This window comes from Fukomys damarensis, unplaced genomic scaffold (assembly GCF_012274545.1).
Source record: "Fukomys damarensis isolate Sample0158 unplaced genomic scaffold, DMR_v1.0_HiC HiC_scaffold_10, whole genome shotgun sequence".
NCBI classification, from domain to species: Eukaryota; Metazoa; Chordata; class Mammalia; order Rodentia; family Bathyergidae; genus Fukomys; species Fukomys damarensis.
Window position 1 is genome coordinate 11,627,210 of NW_022900922.1, and position 10,036 is coordinate 11,637,245.

Sequence of the window (10,036 nt, forward strand, 5' to 3'; positions counted from 1 at the left end):
AGAGAGAGAGAGAGAGAGAGAGAGAGAGGGGAAACAGAAACAGACACACACTAATATGAGAGACAGTCGGGGGAGAGAGCCAGCCAAGTAGCCTCTCAGAGCAGCAGCATCTCTCCACCGTCTCGCACATTTGCAAAGTGAAACTCAGAGGGCAGGAAGTCAGGGCCACGCCCCTTGATCCACGGGCCACAGAGGACCTGGCTTTTCCTGCCCGCAGGACTGGGCAGGTTCACGCACTCTTTCATCCACACTTTCAGCAGTGGCTCATTCAATTGGAAAGGCGGGCCTTGGGGACAGAGCAGGAGCCCCAGGGCATGCCTTGGAGAGGCCCAGATGTCAGAACTTGACAGCCTGTGTGCTATTTGAGGTCCCTGCTAAAACATGACACCTTCCATGAACAAAAGCTACATTACATGGTATACTCAGCTTGATTTTTTATAATCTGGAAAAGAGTTTTCCCAAGTCACTGTGCGGCCAAAACCATAGCTGTGACTCAGACAGGGAAGGCGGCTCAGTGTGACTGTGAGGATGGAAGAAGACAGCATTTAGGTCAATGTCTAGGATCTTTGTTCTTGTTTCTATTAGAATATGGTGCCATTCTTTTGGTTACTATTTAATAGTGAAATCAGAAAAGAGTTGTTCTGGTGAAACCACACTTGCGCATTCATTCGACACCCGTTGGTTGGGCAGCTAATACTTATGAGCCTCTGAGAAACCCCGGTTGACATAAGAGACTCAATTTTTGTTTAAAACTCACCATTTGGGTCCTCTGTGTAGCCTCAAGATTGTTCTCCTGGGCAAAGCCCACCTACTACCCATTAGAGACCACAAAGCGTGCTTGTGGCTACCATAAAACCGACATAGCAGGAAGGGTTTATGAGGTTCACCTGCCAGAGGTACTATCTCACCCCGCTCTGAGCTCAGGAATTTTCCTCTGAGAAAACCCACTCCCCAGCTAAAACATTCCACAGGAGATGCCTTTAACTAATTGTACCAGATGTCTTAACTACGCATCGTTCTCGCTTCTATAAATGTGCTTTAGGCTTAGATACGGACTGGGGTAGATGGGGAAGTCAAGGGGGTAAGGATATTTTTGTTTGTTTGTTTTTTCTTCCTATAAAAACTGTACTCAGTTTCAGCTTGGGATCCGACTCCACAGCCAGTTCCACTGGAGGGTAGGTCCCGGCTGGCAAAATAAAGTTCTTGTTTGGACTTTATCACCGTGCCGTGTCTTGGGTAAGGGTCTCGCCGAGGGACTGGACACAGCACCTCCATGCTGGAACCCATGCACAAAGGCACAAGGATGTGCACCCTTGACATTGAAGCCTGTCCTCTGAGAGTTGGGGGATGAAGAACACAAGAATAACTAGAAGGAGAGAAAGAAGATGCTAAAGAAATCTGTTCAGTGAACGTATGGCCTTGATCTGGACTGAGATCCTCCACGAGGTACTGACAGACCAAAATGGAGGCACTCGGTTCCACATCACCAAACTAAACCTGAGCCTTTCACTTCTAAGATCCGATCCTTGTAAAATCAGAAGAGAACAAGAGTCAAATGACCAATCAGGCCTGTTTGAAAAAAAAGGGCAGGAGACTCACAGCAACTAGACAGGTCAACCTGAGCTGCCACGCAGAGGAAGTCCCCTCTGCTTCAACAGAGTGAGGAAAGTGACCTGAAGTGACCTCATGTAAACCAATCCACTGTTTGCTCTCTGCTGTTTCTTTGTCCCTGCTCCAGGCAATGCTCTGCCAGGCCCAGGGGAACACCTGGCTATGTTGTAGTCTGGATGCTGCTGGGATCACAAATTGGCAGTAAGAGCCATTTAGAGCTTTAACACAACTTGCTGAATTTTTGTTCTGTGATCTTCTCTACTGGTACTGTGGAGCTAGTTTTCTATGAAAGACACCTTTTGGGGCTGTCTAGCTTGGTGTTGAAATATCTAAGCTCAGCTAGTTAATAAAGTTTGTCACTACTATCACAAACTGAGTGGGCAGAAAATGGAATAGGAAAGCACACCTCAGGCTGACCGTCCTGATGTGACCTCAGTCTGCTGGAAACCACTATGGGGACCAACGCCAAGTTGTCACCCCCTCTCCTGGTGGTAGCAACTTAAAATGGCAAAAAAAAACCTGAGAAGAAATGCCTCCCGCCTCACGTCATGGCGATGACACACCCACAGAGGCACCAGCTTAGTCAAACTACCTAACTAGCTGCTTTGGGAGGAAAATAATTGCTGAGGTTTGATTTCTCTGCCTTAAGAAAAGATTTGGGGGTAAGATTGTAGTTCCGTGGGAAAGCGAGCACTTGCCTAGCAGATGTAAGCCCTGGATTCAGTCTCAGTACCACACACACACACACACACACACACCTTACAAATATGATTTTAAGTGCCTGGGTGAAACGACAACATGGCATAGACTTAAAGATTGTGCAAAACTTTCTTACATCACCAGCCAGTGGAACTCAAGCTGCCTTTAGTGATGGGAAGTCCCGAGATAGACTTGCTATCTGTGTGACTCTTCTGAACATATTTATCAATTTCAGCTGACCCTTGAGTTGCAACCAGCCTGCCATGTGAACAACTTGGGTTACGATCAGAATTTTAGTTTTAACTTATGACCAAAGTCTTGAGTTACAGCCCAAATGCTGGCCACTTGTGCTTCCTGATGGTCGCAGATACAGATTTAACCCTTAAAGAGCTCCGGAAGGAACATTACAACATCCTTTTCCGTGTGGGGTTAATTAAGAATTCCTGGGCCAATGTCTCTCTAAGGACACTGAGATCTGCCTGGAAGAGAGTGTGGCCTAAAATTATACAGGAGAGAGACTTTGAAGACAATTGACTAACTTTAATTACAATCAGCCCTTGGGAATGAACTGAGTTCATAAGTCAAGAGTATCTAAACATTTAAGAATTTTATTTTATTTTATTTTGTTTTTTGAGACAGGGTCTTGCTATGTAATTTAGGCTGACCTTAAACTTAATGTGTAGCCCAGGATGGCCTCAAACTCAAGGCAATCCTCCTGCTTCAGCCTTCCAAGTGCTAGGATTACAGGTATGCACCACCACGCCTGGCCCTTGGGTGTTATACCTTATATATAGCAAATGCCTTCAAATGTTAGCTGACTAGATTGGTTATACTAGTTTTTCCCTTTTGCTAATTCAAATCCAGTTGGTTTATTTTGAAGATAATATTTCATTACTTCAATTGTAGGAGAAAATTATACAATTTCCTCTATACAGAGAATAACAACCACATTTATCAATTAAGAATCCATTTCAGGAATTGTTGGAAGGTGAGTTATTCTATAATACCTATGCTTCAATTGCTATGCAGTATGCCCAGAAACAATCCACCTCAGCTTCTGAACATTTGGTTTGGAACCCTTGCTTGATAAATGTTCAGTTAAATACTCGGATATAAGCTCTTGCCCTAAGGTCAGATCTCTGCCATTTTCTTGGAATGTTCCTGAAGGCATTCTACTCCTTCTGTTAACTCTACACACTTCTGTGCTTGGATCTCCAATGCAATGATAGATAAGGCCAACACAGAAGGCTTGGCTTTAGAAAATATGATCCTGCAGTGACATGCTTTAAGATGAGCTTCTAGTCTTTCAAAATTTGAGCTATTTTTCCCTTCAAACGGCAGGCTGTCTTGAATGAGGGAATAATAGAGCTGTAGAAATTGAAAGGCGGTGGAGTGGTAGCTTTGACTTTCCAATACACCTCTCCACTACAGTCTTTTCTATTCGCATCAAGTCTGAAACCATGAACCGATACTGACTTATTCAAATCAAGTCTGTTGCCAATGGGACACTTCTTTCCTCTTCTATTGATTTTACAACCAAATAAAAGCAGCTCAGTCCAACACACCCAAGGTGCTTGGGCTGTACCTTCATTTTAGACAGACATCTGTGCAGTAAGAGCACAGCTAGAGAAAATGTCTCCATATTAAAGCCAAAGAACTGAGTTAGACTAAGAAGATCTTTCACTCCAAGGTCCCTCAGTCTTGCAGTCATTCTTGGCCATTATCATGTGCAGATTCATTTAGTCTCAAGCCACAGATCTTTGGCTGACATCGAGCCTCCTGTTCCAACAGGATATGCAGCTGGTGTAGCAGTTCCTGGGGGTAGGTTGTTGTCAGGACTTCTATTACGTTGGTGGAGGCTGCGGCTTCTCAGTCTGATCACCCTCCCTGGGCCTGTTCTCACCTCGCCCACGCTATCAGATGTGAGAGGCCTGGGAGGTGAGGACACTGAAGGGCAGAGGCCCGGGGAGGGAGAACTGTCCCGAGAACACCACCCTCCTCCCTGTTGGACCACAGTGAAGGGGCTGCACACATCTAAACATAATAGTATGAACTTCCTGTTGGGTTTTTCCAAAAAAGCCAATTTATACTAAATTCTTTTTCTGCAAATTAATTGCTACCACTATAATAACAGCATTTATGTTTACTTTTAATTGAATTATAATATACATATAGAAAAATGGACACAGGCCAGTTTATTTGAAAGTATATTCAAGAAGCTGGCTTTCAGAAACATATGCAATTCAGGATACATTGACTGACCACCCAAATCCTAGGTCATGGAATACAGAAAACAACTTGCTGTAGGATTACCATTCAGTAACAGAGAGAAGATGCGCGTAGAGCTGGGCAGAGTTATGCACATCTGTAATACAAGCTACTGGGGAAGCTGAGGCAGGAGGATTATGAGTTTGAGGAGAGCCTGGGCCACTCAGCAAGACAGTCTGAAAATAAAATTTTTAGAACGGGCAGGAGATGCAGCTCAATGGCAGAGCACCCTGTCTAGCAGGTACACACACACATACACACACACACACACACACACAGTGACCTAGACATAAATATAAATATCACAAGAATGATGTGTTAAGAAGTCACAAAGGCAGAACCAACATGTGCAGGAATTCAGATGAGACCTCAGGGAACTGGGTGTGTCTCACTTAGGATCAAAGAACTGCATATGGAAAAATAAAACTTTGAAATAGATGGTACAGTGCTTTGCTAGGATGAGAACAAACCTGTGGGTTTGTGTACATTTAACTCTTCTCTTCAGCAAGTTTTCTATCTGATTACAAGGAAGGCTTGCTACCTCTGGAATTGAGGTGAGGGTCAAAGACTGAAGTCACTGTGCCTGTAACTGGGGCCGGGCCTGCTCAGGGGTAATTTCATACCCGTGCTACGGTATCAAAGATGAAAGACAAATGGGTTTTTCCTTTGTGTATGAAGTAGAGCTGACTGTCATATAGAAATATCACAAAGCATTTTACAGGAGATTAAAGTTGGTTCATGCAAATGCAGACAGACAGTGGGATATGGGTATTACAGAGAGGCGGGGAGTCTCTGCTTATATCTGTTTCATTCACAAATCCCAGGCCACATGCTACAAGCCATGCTGGCAGCAGAGCCTAATCAAAGGCTGTGTGATGAGGAAGTATAGTAACAGACACCATCACCTGCCAAGGTTCCTGCGATGCATAATCATGGGCTAGCTGAACAGACCACTTAGTACCACGGATCAGGATAGGGCACGTTTCCTGAGCCCAAATGTCATCTAAATTTGTGGATGATTTATTCCAATACTTTAACTTGAAAAAAAATACCAAAAGCATACAAAAAAGCAAAAATTACTCAAAGTCATATTTCTTCTTGTTCTAACAAAGCCAAACGAAATGTGAAAATCTCTTTCAGTCTCTCCTTCCATCTCTCAGTCCAGTTTGTCCCCACAGGTCTCTGGTGACAATGTGTGCACACCTGTCCTGAGTCCTCAGTCACAGCCACACCCGCAGAAGTGCTGTGAAGTCCCAAACCACACAGGTCTGTTACCATCCAGCTTGTGGGTTCTCTTCTCAGCCCAGAAAGAATTACAAGGTAAGAGAATCAAGAGAGGACTGAGAAAAAGTATTTATTGTATAGCAAGAGCAGACAGCAGCATTTATTGCAAAGAAAAAACAAACAGCTCCCAGGCAAATGAACCCCGGAGGGGGCCCAAAAAGGGCTAAGGGACTCTTTTGTCTAGGGTCTTTACACATGAAAACGACTACACTCTCAGCCAAGCTGAGATCAACCTACAAGGTTACAGTGAGGAACAGGTGACGTACATGTGGGCCTGTAGGAGCTCAGGCAATGTAGTAGGCGCACATTTGTAAGCACCATTAATTGTAACTAAACAGAACAAAGACATTTTTTAGAGGGGTAAGAATATCTTATTTCTGGGCATGAAAATCTCACCAATTTAACGAGGCCTTTGTTTGCTGAGCCTCCAGGTGTCTGGCCTTGGTCATCCACACAGCCTTCCCTGAGTTTTTTGGACACCTCTCTGGCTCGGCCTTCTCCTGGCTGCCTGTAACTCCTTCGCCAGGGCTCTGCTCGCAGCCTCCACAAACACATAAACTGCCAGGCTCCGACCCCTCACTTTCTTAACGGAATCAATTTAAGGCCTTCAGCTGTGTCCTGGAAGTTGCAGTCTTCTTGTGGAGCACAGCCATTATGATTTCTTTGTCTCCTTTCTACCTTTTATTTTTTCTATCCTACCTCAGGACTACAAATTGCTTCAGTGTGTGGCAATTTTGTATATCACACACACATTTTTTTCTTTTCATTGAGTTTATTGGTACATTCTAGGTATACAGTACAGTTACATTTATTACTGGGATCTTGTACCTTTAATGACAGGTCTTGGTTCTCATTTTTTCCCCTTGTTCCTGCCCTCCCTTCACCCCTTCCTCCCCTCCCCATTTACTAACACTTTATTTCCATTTTTTCATTTTCTCATATTTTTTATTTTCCCTTATTCCCTTGCCCCTACCCTTCCCACTTTCTCTACACCTTTAGCCCTTTTCTTCCTATTTCACATTGTTAATTATCTCATTATCACACACATTTTTTAAACCAGAGTTCTCTCTTCTTTTGAATGGTCTACGTACCATAATTTAATCCACCAGTTCTAACTGATGGGCCTGGAAAGTACCTGCAATTCTCTTTTTCAAATGGTCACATTCTGGTTTCTGGAGGATTGAGTCCTTAAAGTGAGACTGTTAGATCACCAAGCTACCGATAAGTGCTACCAAAATTTTTTCTAAACAGTTGTGTCAGTTTAGACACAATGACAATTACTCAGCTGTGTGTGAGGGCAATAGGACCTGACAATCAGACCAACTGAATTTTAGGTGAAATTTTATTTGCCCTATCTGTAAAATCCAAAGGTATTACAGTCAACATAATACTGAATGGTGAGAAGCCATTAAGTCCACCCATTAGAACTAATCAAGTAAATAATTGATGCGTTTTCACTACTAACTGTGAGGCCGGGGATGTAGCTCAGCGGTTCGGTGGCCTGCCTTGCAAGCACAAGAACCCAAGTTCAATCCCCGGTAGCCCCCCCAAAAATAAATACAATAAAATTCACTACTAACTCTGTGTGTGTGTGTGTGTGTGTGTGTGTGTGTGTGTGTGTGTGTTTATGAGACAGGACCTCACTAATTTGCTAATTTGCCCAGGCTGGGATCAAATTTATGATTATCCTGCCTCAGCTTCCCTGAAAGCTGGGATTAGAAGTGTGTACCACTATGCCTGGCAATTAATTTTAGAAAAACTTATGTTGTTTTTAGGGAAACAACTTAGATATACTAAGTGTTAGAAAGCAGCTATTTTTGCCCTTTGGCTTGTCCGTGTCTTATCATAAACACTTTATCTTGGCCTGGTCCAAAAATGGAAATAAATCAAAGCTGTTGGCATTAATAAATTACATCAAATCAGAACACTCTGATTTTTCTTTTAAAGTTTCATTTTGGGGAAGTTTCATTATAAGAAAAAGTCCTGAAGGCCTTGAAATGGTGACCAAGGTTGGGTAGCATGGATTTACCATAAGACCAATGGGACAACGATTTGTATTCCATTGCTTTCTCCAGTCACTGAAAACAGGATGCAGGCAGCCCCGGTCTGCCCCAAATCAGCAAGAGTATCACCCAAGTGCCTGACCAGCAAGGCTGTGTGCTGCGGTGTGAGGCCAGGAACAACAGGGGCGTCTCTCAAGGAGCTACGAGTACAGCCAGAAGCGCTGACGCCTTAGCAAGGAGAGATGAGTGGAGAGACGAGTGCTAACCTTGTCTGCAGAGAGTGAGGGAGGGAGAGACAGAGAGGCAAGGCTTGGGGCCTGAGGGCAGCTCTGAATCTGTGCTGAGAGGTCTGTGCCCAGTGACGCCAAGATTCAGAGGGATCGTGCCCATGGGTGCAGCAAGCGTGCAGGGAAGAGGCCCACTGCAAGATAAAGGTATGCAACAAATAAACGCAGTCTAGAAAACACAGGTGCACACCCAGAGGAAGTTAAGTTCTAAAGGGAGATAAAGTCAGGTCATTACCCGTTTTGGGCAAAATTATCTAGGGTTAGCAAAAGACGGGAAGATCCCCAGTACTGCCAAAAAACAAAACAAAACAAAAAAACCCATGGGAAGAGAAATTCCATGGCTTTAAAGACCCAAGTTCATCTAGTGGTACTTGTTTTTAATGGCCAGTGGTTAGAGTGTGAATTGTAACAGGGCATCCCAGATCTCCTCCCTAAAGGCGAGATGGCCAGTTCTACAGGCTTCTGTGGAAGCATCTGGGCCAAAGAAGAACAAGAGGAACAGGTGAGGGGGGCTGGAGGGAGCTCAAGGCCAAGTTCACAGCCAAGAACAAGTGATTTCCATCCAGCAGAGCTCATCTCTTGAGATTCCTTCTCTTTCCCAATTGATCAGACAGCTCTATGTCAGGAGCCCTTTCATGGGCTGTTGAGGAAAACGTACTCTGAAAAAAATAAAGCCAGATATGGTGGCACACACCTGTAATCCCAGCACTTGGGAGGCTGAGGCAGGAGGACTGCTGGAGTTCGAGGCCAGCCTGAGCTACACAGCAGTTCGGGACCAGCCTAAACTATCATAGCAAGACCCTGTTTCAAGCAAACAAACAAGAAAACCCCAAACAAAAACCAAGAAAGCGCAGCCTGGTAGACTATACCTGCAAGGCTGGAGTGAACCCCTCTCATCAGAGTAAAACATACCAAGGACATGTCCTAGGCAAAGTTCATAGCTGAACCTAGTAACACCGGTTCTTCATTCTATAAACTTATCGGGGTGAAGGAATTACCAAATAAGCAGCACTATCTGATTTTTCCCTGAGAGAAAAACCGAAGGACCCACCAGTATGAAACAGAGCCTGTCGGGGCTCGAAAGGACTGCTGCCTATCCGGAGGGCAGGCAGGGGCCTGCAGGCTGCCTCGCGCCAGAGAGCACCTCAGCGAGAGCCGCGTGGCCGTGCCCTGTGATTATCAGGCACGTGACAGCCTGGGTCTGCAGCCAGTCTGGTGGGCTGCCAAGGCGGTGAGCTGTGGGCTGGGACTCTGCCTCTCCCTCCAGTGTGAAGAAAGGAGCCCAGCCTTTGCCAATTCGTTCCTGGAGCGTCCTGACTGGGGAGAAGCCTCAAACCGCCCTGGATTTCTGCAAAGCGGGACAGGCAACACCAAGTGGTACCAACTGAGAAACACTGGGCCTTGTGGTAGTGGAAAAGGATTGTGCTAGACCAAGCCCAGGGTGCAGCTCGGCTGCCCATCAACCCTCTTAAGTCCCCTCCTCTATAAGCCCCAGGCACTCAGCATCAAGTATTACCTGCGAGAGTCTGTGGCTTACAATGGACAGAAAGCTTTAGTGCTGGGCACCACGTGTACACTCTGCAATGCTATCAACGACTGGGATGTTTAGGGTTCCCTGTCCCGACTCCGTTAATTCAGGGTTTTGTTGTTATTGTTATACTTGTTTGTTATGAAACAAAATCTCACTATATTCAAGATATATATAGATATATATAAGTATAGATATATAGATATATTCCAGGCTGGCCTTGAACTAACTTTGTTGCCCAGGCTGGCCTGAAATTCATGCAATCCTCCTGCCTCAGCCTCCCAAGTTCTAGGATTACAGGTGTGTGCCACCATGCCCAGCTCTAGGCTTTCAATAATTTTTTTTTTTTTTTTTTT

General features: G+C 44.8%; 1 protein-coding gene and 1 pseudogene across 1 annotated transcript in view; both read right to left on the minus strand.

Moving 5' to 3' along the window:
• The window catches only part of Edaradd (EDAR associated death domain), a 47,474-nt gene that overhangs the window by 15,323 nt on the left and 22,115 nt on the right, over positions 1-10,036 (minus strand). The gene's annotated exons all lie outside the window — the stretch shown is intronic.
• LOC109117955 lies at positions 3,269-8,255 on the minus strand (annotated as a pseudogene).